Source organism: Cannabis sativa, chromosome 8, assembly GCF_029168945.1.
Source record: "Cannabis sativa cultivar Pink pepper isolate KNU-18-1 chromosome 8, ASM2916894v1, whole genome shotgun sequence".
Classification (NCBI taxonomy): domain Eukaryota; kingdom Viridiplantae; phylum Streptophyta; class Magnoliopsida; order Rosales; family Cannabaceae; genus Cannabis; species Cannabis sativa.
Window position 1 is genome coordinate 29,709,799 of NC_083608.1, and position 14,382 is coordinate 29,724,180.

The 14,382-nt window shown below is 26.5% G+C and overlaps 1 long non-coding RNA gene across 1 annotated transcript; it reads right to left on the reverse strand.

Moving 5' to 3' along the window:
* Positions 1-4,100: 4,100 nt before the first annotated feature.
* LOC133030228 (uncharacterized) lies at positions 4,101-4,847 on the reverse strand. Its single transcript, XR_009684096.1, has 2 exons — positions 4,734-4,847; positions 4,101-4,635 (listed from the first exon to the last, which is right to left on the reverse strand). It is a non-coding gene; the product is annotated as an uncharacterized LOC133030228 (long non-coding RNA).
* Between the last annotated feature and the right edge of the window lie 9,535 nt (positions 4,848-14,382).

The window sequence follows — 14,382 nt, forward strand, 5'->3', positions numbered from 1 at the left end:
ATGTAATGAAAATAATATTTAAATAATTACATGTGTGTCTTTTTTTTATTATTATTATTTTGTATGCAAGTGAAATAAACTATTTTGAATTCTATCTTTTATATTATAAATTCTTTTAAATTTTTCAAAACTTTACATGATGTTCTTTTTTTAAAAAATTAAACTCTTATTAACAAGAACTGAGTTTAATACAAATCAATAAGAAAAGATGAAAAATTGTCAATCTAAGCTGATTCACCATCCACCATAAGTGCATGCACAACTAATTCATGCGAAACAGACATGAATAGGGATGACTCAGTAAAATTGGAAAGCAAACTAGCTGAAAAACCGTGTTTTTGCAAATGTCAGTTATATATAAGAAAATATAAAATTGTAAGCGTTTGCAGAAGCAGAAAGTAGCAATTTCGCTACAAAGAAACAACACAGTGTAATATAAAATATTTGCAGAAAAATCAATAACTTGACACAAGAGATTTATACGTGGTATCAGTGTTCTCACGAACACTCCTAGTCCACGGGGCCACGCCCAGAGAATGAAATCAATTAATAAAGTATCAAAATTACAAAGATAATTGACTTAAACAAGTTTAGACTCCCTCTAAAGTATTGCCGCAATCATTTGTAATCCACTTTAAGAATCTGACTTCTTGAAACACCTTCAAGCCCGAACTCCCTTCGTCTTTGAAGTGTGAGTGCTTACTTCCTCCCGAAGTAAGGGTTCAACAAGTCTTCTCCCGAAGACCAAATGCTTACTTCCTCCCGAAGTAAGGCTTTATCAAGTCTTCTCCCGAAGACCAATCTCTTGTTCAATCAAGTAGTTCTTCACAACCTCTAGGATAGAGTAAGAACAGAAATAAACAACTAGAACCTAGATGAACAACTAGGCTCTCACAAAACAAAGAAACACTCTTCTCTCAAAAAGATAAATGCAAACAATGAATAATAGAAGAGCTAATTCGAATGGTTGCTCTCTAGGCTCTATCTATAGAACATAGAAACCAAAGAGGCAACCACAAGTTCGAATCTACAGCTGTACAAAAACTTTCCTAAGAAAACACGATCTGCTACATCAGAATCGGATGCTGACGCAGCAGATCACACCAGAATCGAGAAACTTGCTAAAACCGGGTCCGATCTTCTATCAAAGCTTGATTCCTGCCAAAAACGGATTAGATATTCTGATTGTATCAAGATACAATCGAAATTAATAAGGAAAAGGCAATAATCAAAGTTTCCCCTAAAAAAGACAACTTTTCAAAAGAGAATTTCTTCTCTTTTAAGAAGTTTTCAACAAAGGAAAGTTCAGCTGAAAGTGCAACTTTCCTAACAAGGAAAAGGGCAACTAAAAACTGAATTTATAAGGTAAGAATCCAAATATGAATGCTCAACAAACTTACCATAAATGGAAAAATTATTTTGTCAACTAACTTGTCAAAAAAGGACTTTACACTAGCAAAAAAACTGAAAAACCTAGCTCATTATAAAAAATCTAAAAAAACCTAGCTCAGTGAAAGAGCACTTTTGTCAATCTAAGCTAATTCACCATCCACCCTAAGTGCATGCACAACTAATTCATGCGAAACAGACATGAATAGGGATGACTCAGTAAAACTGGAAAGCAAACTAGCAAAAAAACTGAAAAACCTAGCTCATTATAAAAAATCTAAAAAAACCTAGCTCAGTGAAAGAGGACTTTTGAAAAGCAGAAACCAAAGCTAAACAATCAAACTCTACATAACTAAGAGGAAGAGCAACATGTGAAATCAATCCAGCACTACCACTAAGGCTAATGCTCCTACTTGAATGACTAAGAAGTAACCAATAAGTTTAGATCTTCTGCAATTTGTGAATTTTCCACCTTTGAAGTATAGATAAACAACCTACAAAACACCAAAAAAAAAAAAAGATAAATGAGGGAAGGATTTAACTTATAAAAAACTAAATTTAAAAACTAAAATTTTAATATAACAATTAAAATAAGAAAAAAGACTTATCTGTGATATTTACTGATTCTCCAATAATCTTTAAAGTCTCTAAATATATATATCTATACACTTAAAAAATAAATAACACAATAATTATAACACAACAAAAATACACTGACAAACTGAGAACTTGTGAGAATACTATATCAATCTCTTTTAAGTACGAAATAAAATAAAATAAAATATGGTGAAAAAGATAGTTTTGAAAAAATACAAATTTATTAAGAAGAGATACTATAAGAAAAATAAAACCGTCCAAAATATAATTCTTTAAATGGATATGATTTCTAAATTAACAATATGAGTAAATCAAAATGAGTAAAAAATTAATACAATATTTCTTATACTATTGAAATAATAGAATTTTAAAAACTAATCATAACAAAAGTAATGTATATAAATATTAATATATTTTTTATTTTTAAAAAAATATTTAATTTAAGAAGCTTTACGAAAATTGAATAATAATTATATAGTTAAATAACTATATTATATCATATATATGAGTGCACTCTTAATAGGTATTATTCATGAATGAGTAATATTAGAAATTTTTTAGTTTTTATGATTATTTTTTCTATTTAATTAAAAAATTTCTCATTTTTACATTATATGGGCTGGAGTTGTTCCATTAGCTGAAAAAATAATAAAAAAAAAGTTTTTCGGCAAAAAAAATGATAAAAAAAAGTTGAGTTTAACTTAAATATTTTCCATATAAATATATTTTTGATAGTGTAAAAAAAAAGTATTTTTTTGATATTTTCTTTAATTAAGTAGCTAAATTAAGCATAGAAATTCAAATTTCTATTTTATTATTCGCTATTGGACCAAAATCTAATGGTTTAATATTTTTAAAATTAATATTTATAGGTAAATTTGTTTAGTAATACCCATTAAAAAGTGTTATATATATATTTACTAGATTAGATTGAAGTTAAGCATAGAAAACTTGGTTATATTTTAGTTTTCTTTTTTAAATATTATAATTTATAATTAATATAATATATAATATTATTGATATTTTTTTTTTTTGAAAAGCTTGATAATTTTAGTGAACTTTTTAAAATTTTAAGGTAAACAAACAATTTCATTTTAAAAAAAAAATATATAATATAAAATAAAAAGAAAAACAGTGTGTAAAGTTTCAAAAATAAATTCTTAATTTTTATTAATAATTTAAGATAATTATAAGAGGTGTTTCTAATCTTGTATTGCTTTAGTGACTAATATTATTAGTATAATGAAATAATAATCAATAAATAATAGTAAATATTCCAGTAATTAATTCATTTCATTTTCATGAAATCCGCTAAGTACATAAGCTCAAGAATAGTCCTGTTATATAAAAATATTGTGCAAATTTGAGAAATAATTATTTTCACCAGTCTCTCTCGGCACCGACAAGTCGAACTTTGTTCTTCTCTTCCAGTCTAACCGCCACTTACCGTTAGATAACATGTCCTCTTCGAGAGTACAAGACAAATTTTCAAAATGCACTCTAAGAGACAATACTAATATCCCAATTGAACCGAAGTTCTATTTTCTCATCCCATATTAAATAATAGCTATACAACTCAACTCAATCAATGGATTAAATCCTTTCATTGACTCTATTGACCATCTTCTTGATTTTTCTGAAACAACATATAGCTACATGGAAATTTCAAAAAAAAAAAAACATATAGCTACATGGCAACTTACAGTAGTCACTTCCCAAAAGAAAAAAATCAGAAACTCACATTCAAGATTAATGCAATAATTGAAAATCAGAGCAGCTTTAAAACAACACCTGTGAAATTACCCTAAAAATAACATTTCAAGATCAAAACAAATTTAAAATTGCACTTAAACATCAAACATCAAATAGCAAAACAGAGCATAACATCAAAGTAAGCATATTTACTTTTCTTTAAATTTCCACATTTCATTGTATATATATAGGGAAATGTAATTATCAAATTCACCATCAATGGGGTCCAAAGTCTGCATAATAGACCAACAGATCAGGATATGAGTCATCTATCATTTGCCAAGCGTGCAAAGAAGATGCAATTCATATAGAAACGAATGTCTAGAAAAATATTGTGCTATTAGATCAGTAGCTCTAATTAATTAAAATAAGCAAGAGAAAAATACCACTTTTCTATTCATATACAGTATTGAATCAATATAGTTTGCTTATAATAGCAAATCCACCATTGCCTTATATCACTCATAACATAAAATTGAGTATTTAGCTAGAATAGAATTATGAATATTTTGACCACTTTCTGGTAACTAACGAAAACAATAATAAGAAATCATCACCCATATTTTTAATTTTACAGATCCTAATATGCTATTTGTATATATTTTTTTACACAATACCAAATCTCAAAAATTTAACAATAAAAAGTACTAAATCACAATTCTCGCGCTCGAAATCAAGAATTTTGATGGCGACAATCTCGTTTAAGGGCTTACAGAGAGCTCGATGTACAGAAGCGCTAACACCATGGCCAACCTCCTCATAGAGCTCGTAATGCTCATCTCCAGTCAGATATATCTTCTTCTCAACTTGCTCATCCACACCACCACCTTTCTGATTCTTCTTACTCTTCTTCTTCTCCATATTTCCTCTGTTTTTCCCCAAAATTCAAAACGAAACCTAAATTCTCTCAAAACAAAAATAAATTAATACACTACAAAAGAGGGTTTCATATCGAAAATTAATTGAAATATATACAATTGATCTTATTCACTTACGTCCAAACGTTCAATTGATCTTGTTCTTCCTTTTCTTCTTCCTTCTTCTTTGGTTCCTCCGCTTCTGTTTTTGTTGATGAGCTTGCTAACTGTACACTACACTATTTTTTTTAAAAAAAGTTTTTAATAATTAAATAATTCGAAAAAAAAAAGTAAATAATTATATATATTTAGTATTGAAATATTCTTATTATATTATAAAATAATAATATAATAAAGAATATAAAATTTGGTGTAATTTTTAGTAGGGCTGCACATTTGGGCCCGAACACCCGAAAAACCCGAACACCCGCCCCGACCCGCTGCCAAAAAAACCGACCATGGGAAAACCCGTATGACCGGGTCGGGTTTAACCCGAAAAAACCTAAAACGGGTTTCGGGTTCGGGTGTGAATATATAATTTTCTTTTGGTCGGGTTGTAACCCGGAACCCGAATCCATTTTTTTAAAAAAAATAATATTAATATTAATACTTAATTACTTATTATTAATAATCACATTTTACTAAAATGCTGAGTATTGGTCATAGTCAGCTTAATTAATAGTATTCATTAATTAAGTTTGTCAATTTAATCATTTTTTTAATCAGATTTAAAATGAAAGACTTTTCAGTTTCATATCAAATTATCAAAATATAGTAATATACTGTTCATATTCGTAGGTAGTATACAACACAAACCAGCCAAGTCTTTTCAGTTCACTTCTCTCTCAGTCCAAAACTTCATCTTCTCCAAGGGCGGCGACTGGTTTTCTTCTCCGACGGGATTGCATCCAAGAATAGTGGGCTCTGTTCGGCGTCCCGTGTCCACCCACCACCTGTGCGGCCGTGCGGCTGACTGTTCGTCGATTTGCCAGTGACCGCCGAGACTCGAGGTGGTGACTACTGACAGTGACTGTGGCGAGTGGCGCGCGACTGGCGAGTGTGGCGAGGCGACTGGTGAGGCGAGCGTCGAGCGAGGTGGAACTAAATTTACTGATATTGTTATATATATATATATATTATTATTATATATTATATAAAATAATTACAGCAACTATATTATTTTGCAATTATAAATATAAGGTTTGTTATATTTCATTCACAGTTTATATTGGTTTGTTAAACTAAACTATAATTTATATTGTTTCTTCATTCACAGTTTTAACTTTTGTATTTTTAAAGATCCAACCATGTTAAAAATAAAAAAAAAAATGGTATTTTTGAAAACTAAATTGTATTTCGGCCCATATATTAAAAATTCGGGCTCAGCCCAATAAGGCCCGAACCCGATCACACCAACCCGAACATAACCGACCCGAACCCGACTATACCCGTACACCCGAACACCGGGTTCGGTTGTACATTTCCCATACCCGAAACCCGAATACCCGAACCCGAAACCCCAAAAACCCGAAAACCCGACCCGTGTGCACCCCTAATTTTTAGTGTTGTAGTTGGAATTGAAAAAAAAAATTAGTGTTGAAATAATAGTTTTTTGGTGTTGATTTAACACTAAATTTGAGTTTCTCCATTGGAGATGTCCTGAGAGAACAACATAGGTCATTGTCATCATACTGATAAATATACCGCTGAAGATAGTATAGACAAAGAAGCAATATAGATATTCTTATTCCTACTATCAATATATCAATCAATCTATATTTATAGATATAGCAAGTATAATTAGTTTTTTTTAATTAAATTTAATTAAGTAATGTAACTAACTATTTACAAGCTACTAAAAAAATTAAAAACACATGAATAAAATTAGAAATAGAAAAAATTTAATAAAAAATAGAATTAATTTCTAAACTAATTTTTTAGAAATTAATTTTTAAACTTTTGTTTTAATACTACTCTCTTATCTCATTCTCATTCACAATACTTAACAAAACTATTAGTTTAAAATATTAAATATATACATATACAATATAAAATACTCTCCTATATCACATTCTCATTCACAATACATGTACACACAATACATATTCAATACAACACAAAATACATACATATATACTATTAATGTTTAAATTTTTACCTTATTACTACAATCCTACCATCAATGCTGACCAAAATTTGGCCACCACGCACAACCAAATTAACACAATCTTAATAATATAGAAAAGGGAAATTACCCCCACATACTATTTTTTAACTTTTTTTAAAAAAATTTACGGTATGGGTTGTTCCGGTAGTTTCTTCGGTGGTTTCTATGTAGGTTGTTATATGGATTTTGGTTGCGATTTAGGTTGTTTCGTTAGGTGCTATAGGAGTCTCTATGTGGAATTCCGTAAAGTACAAAAAAAAAAAAAAAAAAAAAAACCCTCAAAAAATTTACAAAATCAAAATAAAGCAATGTACATTACTAAAATTAGTAGAAATTAGATTTATACCTTAATGGACGTTGAAATTCAATATTTTCTCCACTAAAACTGGTGGCCAGAGGTATAACCACCACAACCACTATCTCTACCTTCAGTTTACATTTAAAAATAGAAAAAATGTGATCTTTTCGAGCATATAGTTTTGGGTATGTAAAATAGACGATTTTTTTTTTTTAAAAAAAAATGAGTTGAAATGGTGAAAAAATGGTAAAATGGGGAGTGATTAACGTGGTGGTTGGCGGAGAAGGTTTGGGGTTTTTCTGATTTAGGGGTTTCTGGTTTGGCTAATCAAATGAGGAAGACGAAGGGCTGGGGAGGGTTATAAAACCCTTATAGCGTCGATTATTTGGAAATAACCGATGACATAGGGGCACACTCTATGGCATCGGTTACTTCCAAAAAACTGACATCATAAGGGGTTCATAACCCTTCAGCAGATTAATAACCCTATCTCGTCCCTTATTTTAATTTTCAGTAAAAAATATTAAGGCCTCTAATTGTTTTTTGTTATTTGAAAGCTAATTAGTTATTGTATAAGAGCTTTTCCAATGGTACTCTCTATTTTTTAGCTAAAATAGTTAAAAAAAAAATTAAAATAGAGAGTTATTTTTATGGTTGTTGCTCCAATCATGCCCCTTACTTTAGTTAGTATTTGATAATTTTAATAATATTTTATAATTTAAATTTGTCAACTATAAATTAATTTTATAAAATAATGGAAGACTATCAATTCTTTTGATTAAAATACTATTAAAAAAGTTTAGCAAAAAAGTAAGGAGCTCCCTACATTTAGAGAGCTCTCTATCTATTCTCTATTATAAAGAGTTATTTTTTGTATGGTTGGAGCTCATTTTATCAAGTTTCACTTCCTATTTTTACTAAAGAATGTGTTTAGAGAGTATGATTAAAGATGCTCTAATATAATATAAATTAATTTACAAAATTCTAAAATTATTGTTAATTAAGATTTTAAAAAATTATAAAATAATAACTAATCACTATATTAGTAACTAAATGGTTTTTTCTTTTTAAAAATAACGAAAAAATATATGCTTCACACTTCTTGAAATATTTATATTAAAGAGCATATCACAATGGTATTTTTTTAGAGTCATCCAAATAATAACGTAACGATAAACTATTTTAAAGTTTGAAAAAGAAAATGAAAGAATGAAAAGAAAAATAAATAAATAAATAAAACATAAACAATGTATATCTTATAGTTACCTCGTAATTTAAATGGGCAAGAAACATGCCTGAAAAAACTTAACAAATGTTGTGAACACTGTTTTTGATGTAGTAGTTAACATTCTTGGAAAAACTTAGGTGGCGTTTGGTAATACTTTTTTAATTAGTTTTCTATTTTTAAAATCAGAAAATTTTTAAAAACATGTTTTATAAAATTGTTTTCACTTTTTCAATTTTTTAATTGAAAATCAAAATTTTGAAAACAAAAAAAAGTCACTTTCAATCTTTTTTTAAATAGTTTTTTTTTCTTAATCAATATTTTGGACTCCGACCAGACCCGGACCCAAATCCCCCCCGACACGACCCTGACGTTGAACCCAACCTCTGACCCGAACCCGAATTTGACCCCGGACCTAGACCAGAATTAAATCAAATCAAAAAATAAAAATAAAAATAAACTTTACTGAAAACACTTTTGTTTTCTATTTTTAAAATTGGAAAACAAAAGTGGTTACGGAACGCATTTTTGTTTTTCAAAAAAAAAAATTTAAAAACAAAATTTTTACTTTCATTTTGTGATTAAAAAATTAGAAAAAAAAATATTACCAAATGACACCTTAATAAATACTTACTATAATAATATTTCTTCTTATCCATTGTTTGTAGGGGTGGGCATCATCCAATCCAATCCAATTGAACCGAACCGATCTAATCCAATCCAATTACAAAAAGTTGGATATCCAATTACAATTGGATTGGATTGGATGCTAAAAGTTGGATTCTAATTGGATTGGATCGGTTATTGGATGTCAATCTCAAAATCCAATTAAAAACCATTCCAATCCAATTACATTTATAAATATTAAAAAATTATTTATATAATAAAAAATATTGAAAAATATAATAAATATTTATTATATTTTTATTAGATTTTTTTTGTATGTTTAATTTGTAACACTTGATTGTTTAGTGTATTTATTTTCATGATGTTTTGTTCTATTTTATTACTTGGAAATGTTATTGTTTTAATTATTTAAAATTTTTAGCTACAATACACTTGTAATAATAGTATATTTATGAAGTATTAAACTTAAATAAAAAGTGATACTTAGTTTTTTACGTATTTTTCTTTATATTTTTAAACTAATATTGAAATTTAGGTGTGTAATTGGATATCCAATTAAAAAATCGATCCAATCCAATTAGTAAATAAATTGGATTGGATTGGATTTTAAGGTCTAATTGGATTGTATTGGATTGGATTGGATCGGATGATGATTTTCTAAATTCAATTACTAATTGGATTGGATCGGATGCCCACCCCTAATTGTACGTACTGAATTTATACACTAGTTTTTTTTTTTAAGGAATTGTGGCCTGATACAAATTATTGTGTTTCACATATTTTATTTTTCTGATATGGTTTTTGGTATAAATGTCAAATTACACAGGAGATTAACTTTTATTTTTTAGGTTTTTAAGTTTGGCATAGTGAGCTTTAACCTCTGCTTCTTCTTTGGCCTTTGGGTTGATAAAACTATTCATTTGCTTAATGAAGATTGAATTTGTTATATATATATACTAGGAAACAAAAGCCGCGCGTTGCGCGGTTTTAAAAAAAATCATAAGCTATATATATTATTGAAAAAAGTTTATTTTTTAAATGTGAATTTTTTACAAAGTTATATCATAGAAAAAACTGAAGTTTCTAAAAAATAATAAAAATGCATTGAAAAAATATGATTTATCTTATCATTCTTAGTCTTACATATATAAATTCTTTTAATTATTAACAATTAATTTATTAAAATATCTTTTGAGAAAAGTTTTTAAGGTGTATTTTTTTTTAAAAATCGACGATCACTATATTTTAAAACAAAATTAATAGTCACTAATAACACACATAATTTTTCACTGATAAATTAATAAAAAAAAAATATATAAAACATTATTTAAACTTTCAATAATAAGTTACAATTATTAATATTAATTATTACTTAATTTTTTTAATAATAGACATACAACTACTTAATTAATTAATTAGCATTATTCATAATTTGTTATAAATATTAAAATTACTACATAAATAGAGAGATTAGCAAAAGAAGAATATACCGTGACCTCTTTAATTAGTTTTTTTTGTTGTGGGAAAATTATTATCATATTATTGTTGCATTTATTTTTAAATAAATATTATAAGTTGAATGATCATGTAACTTTACTTTATACTTAATTAAATTATTATTATTATTTTAAGACAAATCAATTATTTAATTATATTATTTATGTGAAATTAAAAATTGAAATTATCAAAAATTATGAAAAATAAAGAGTCATCTCATCTCTCTATATTATCATTGTTTTTTTTTTTTCACTTTTGAGAGTATTTTTTGATTTTAACAATAGAGATGAATTGTTATTGTTCAATTAATTTTTTTAATAATAAAAATGAATATCATGATCACATAATCAATATTAAAATAATGTCAAGATATTTATTTTATTACAAATATAGAACCATTAGCATTTATTAACACAAAATATATTTTAAATAAATAAATTAAAAATAATATTTTCCATCATGTACTTGTTGTAGTTGCCTCTATTTTTAGGTATGATCATTATTATTTTGCATCATCTACACTATTGAGAGTGAGATAACATGCATTAATAAATCATCTCAATATTTAATGAGAAAAAATGTATTGTAAGACTAAAAAATTATACAAATATTAGGAAAGAGAAAAAATGAGAAAGTATATAATATTACACTATATATATAATATTTATATATGTGTATAAAAAATAGAGTAAAAAATGATAAAAAAAATACAAATATATTGTTAAAATATTTACATAGAGAAGTGAAAGGTATGAATACTTGACATTATAAAATGATGATGAAAATAATAAAAAAAAAATAGAGAAAACAAATAATTAGAAAGAAACCTCATATAAAATGCTATTTTTTTTAGCATATATGATCATCCATGGCAATTTGTTCCAATCTTTTTAATCTTCTTCTTAAAATTCTTTTCCCTTCCCATCTTCATATATGTGTCAAAGTGTTTGTATTTTTATATCTTCAACTCATCTATATATATTATATGGAAATATGAAGAGGTATAACCAAAGGTCTCTTAAAATAAATTTTGTAATTATAACATGAATTTATTGAATAGTTTTTTTTTTTATTTTGAAGAATGCCAAAAGCTTTATTTATCATAAAATCAATGTAAATATTAATGTAAATATGAATTAACAGATAATTAATTAAAATAATTAGAAAATGAATAAAAATTTGAGAAAAAAAATGAGAGAATAGAAAAATTAGCTCTTTGAAAAGTTAAAGAATTACATTATCTATCCTAACATTAGAATTGTATAATTATATATATAAATATATAGACAGATATATAAATATAGCTATATGTATATACTTTTTTGCAATATATATATGTATGCATATATTTTGAATTGTTAAAGATTAATCAATTATATAGATTTATAAAATTACTATACATATATCATATTTTTTGGGTGTAATAAAATATCTATATATATATAGATGAGAATACTAACAGTTTAAAAGAATACTAATAGATTATAAAAAATTAATAATGGGGAGATTACATTATTTTTTTTTATTATTCAATAGAAAAAAATTAGAAAACATAACAAAATAGAGAAATAGAAGGAAAAGATGCCACGTCAATGCTCTTATGCTTTCTTTTATTTATATATATATATATATGGAAGAGGTTTCAATGGTTACATTTTTATTGTAACCATCATAGTTACATTTTTTTAAGCCATTAGATTACTATTTAATGGTTGTGATTAATTTGGAAATTAAATAAAAATAAATAAAAAATAACTTGTAACCTGAAAGTAACCTAATCATTTATTTCCTTATAAAATTTTAATTAAGATTAATTATGTTTTAAAATTAAATTAATTATAATTATTAATTAATTTTTTGCAATTTATTACTATATAAGGATCTTTCAGCAATTTATTTTTTTATACTTAAATTATTTAAAATTTTATAGCAAAGTTTTTTATAATTTAAAATTATACACATATAATTTCATAATTTAAATTTTATTATATTTGTAATCTTAATTTTAAATTATTACGCATAATTATTTAATTTTTTTTATTTAGATATTTAAAAAGTAAAAAATGAAATAAGTTGAAGGATTTTTTTTAAAAAAAATGGCTGCACTTGTTATCGATTGATTAGCTTGAGACCTCATACTTAGTTCATATAATTGTAACAAAATAATTAATTATTTGAAAATTTATTATAAGAAGAGAATTTTAATTTGTGTCAAAAGAAGTTTAATTTTTGTAAAAAAAATAAATTTTTTTGTAAATATTATAATTAAATGGCTTAATTATTAAAATAATTCAAGTAAGGATTTAAATATAAATATTAATTACTAAAAGAGGTCTTGTTAAATATTTAATTAATTATTTTAAGAAAATAATTAATTATAATTAAATAATTCTAAAAAAGGAATGTCTATTTAATTAATTATTTTAAGAAAATAGTTAATTATAATTAATTAAATCTAAAAAAGGAAAGTCTACCTATTAGTAACCTGCTATTACAGGTTAAAGAAAAATGTAACCATATGGTTACAATAAAAATGTAACCATTGAATAGTCACCCAATCTAAGATGAAATAAGTGGTGCTTCCCTCATTAATAAGTTCAATGTGAAAGGATGTTAACCAGGTCCAATTTTGGTGGCCAAATTAATGGCACTCGGGATGTGGTGGACCATAAAATTTACTATTTTGTTTGTCTATAAGATGTTATATCTTCAATTATTATAAAATTTCATTAACCAGACAAATCTGTTCATTTTGTTTTTAACTTCTTATACTCTTACCAAGAAAGATTTACCTTTGTGCAAAATGCACAATGCAATTATGCAACCATTTTTGCCTTTTATTTTTCTCCCTATAAGGATATTGATATTGTAATCTAAATTGAATCAGTAACAGTCTATTTGACATAAGTGTTTAGTTAATTCTTGGTCTATATGTGAGTACTTCATTCCGCTTGTTATGTAGCAAAAACATAACACAAACCATAACATAATGGTAAGATTCTTTATTTGCATTGAATTGAACCATATGCTCCAATGCTTGTGCAAGCCCCATCGATTTTTTTAAGTTTCATTCTTGCCTCAAGCGAGTTTTCATCGTTATATCTGTTTCGATTTCATATACCACCATTTGCAGAGTTCGTCAGAAGTCCACCATTCTGTGTTGAACCAGGATCGGAGCTAGCCACTAGGGATGTGCAGAAAGTCATCCAATCCAATTTCAACCGACCGATCCAATCTCAACTGATCCAATAGAATCGGATATCCAATCATAATTGGATCGGATCGGATGCAAATTTTAAAAATCTAATTGGATCGGATCGGATATTGGATGAGACATCCGATCCAATGGATAACCGATCCAATCCAATCCAATATCATCCAATGTCCATCCAATCATATTTAATATTTATAATTTTATATATTTAATTATTTTATTTAATATTTTATATATTATTTTATTATTTATTAGGTTTTAAATTATATTTTTTCATATATATATATTTTTTAACGAAATTAGCCTAAATAGTGGTTAAAATGGATTGGATTCATCCATGGGATTCATTGGATGGATCCAATCCAATCTAATAAAAATCAGTTAAAGCATCTAATGGATGGAACCGATCCAATCCAATACATCCATTGGATCGGATCGGATCGGATGACTCAATTCAATTGGATTGGATCGGATGGAAAAATCCAATATCCAATAAATAATTGAATTGGATCGGATGGGTCCAAATCCATTGGATGTGATCCAATGAACACCCCTACTAGTCACATTCGTCATTAATGGCAGAAATTGCTTAGATACCATGTGAGATATATTGAGTCTCTTGATATTATTGAAACAATAAAAGAATAACAGAAAAAGGAAAGAAAGAGAGAGAAAGATATTGAGACAAAAGAATTGTTATTGATTATGAGGGAATCAATTACATTTATAAGCAGATCAAGAAAGCTAACTAACTAGTTA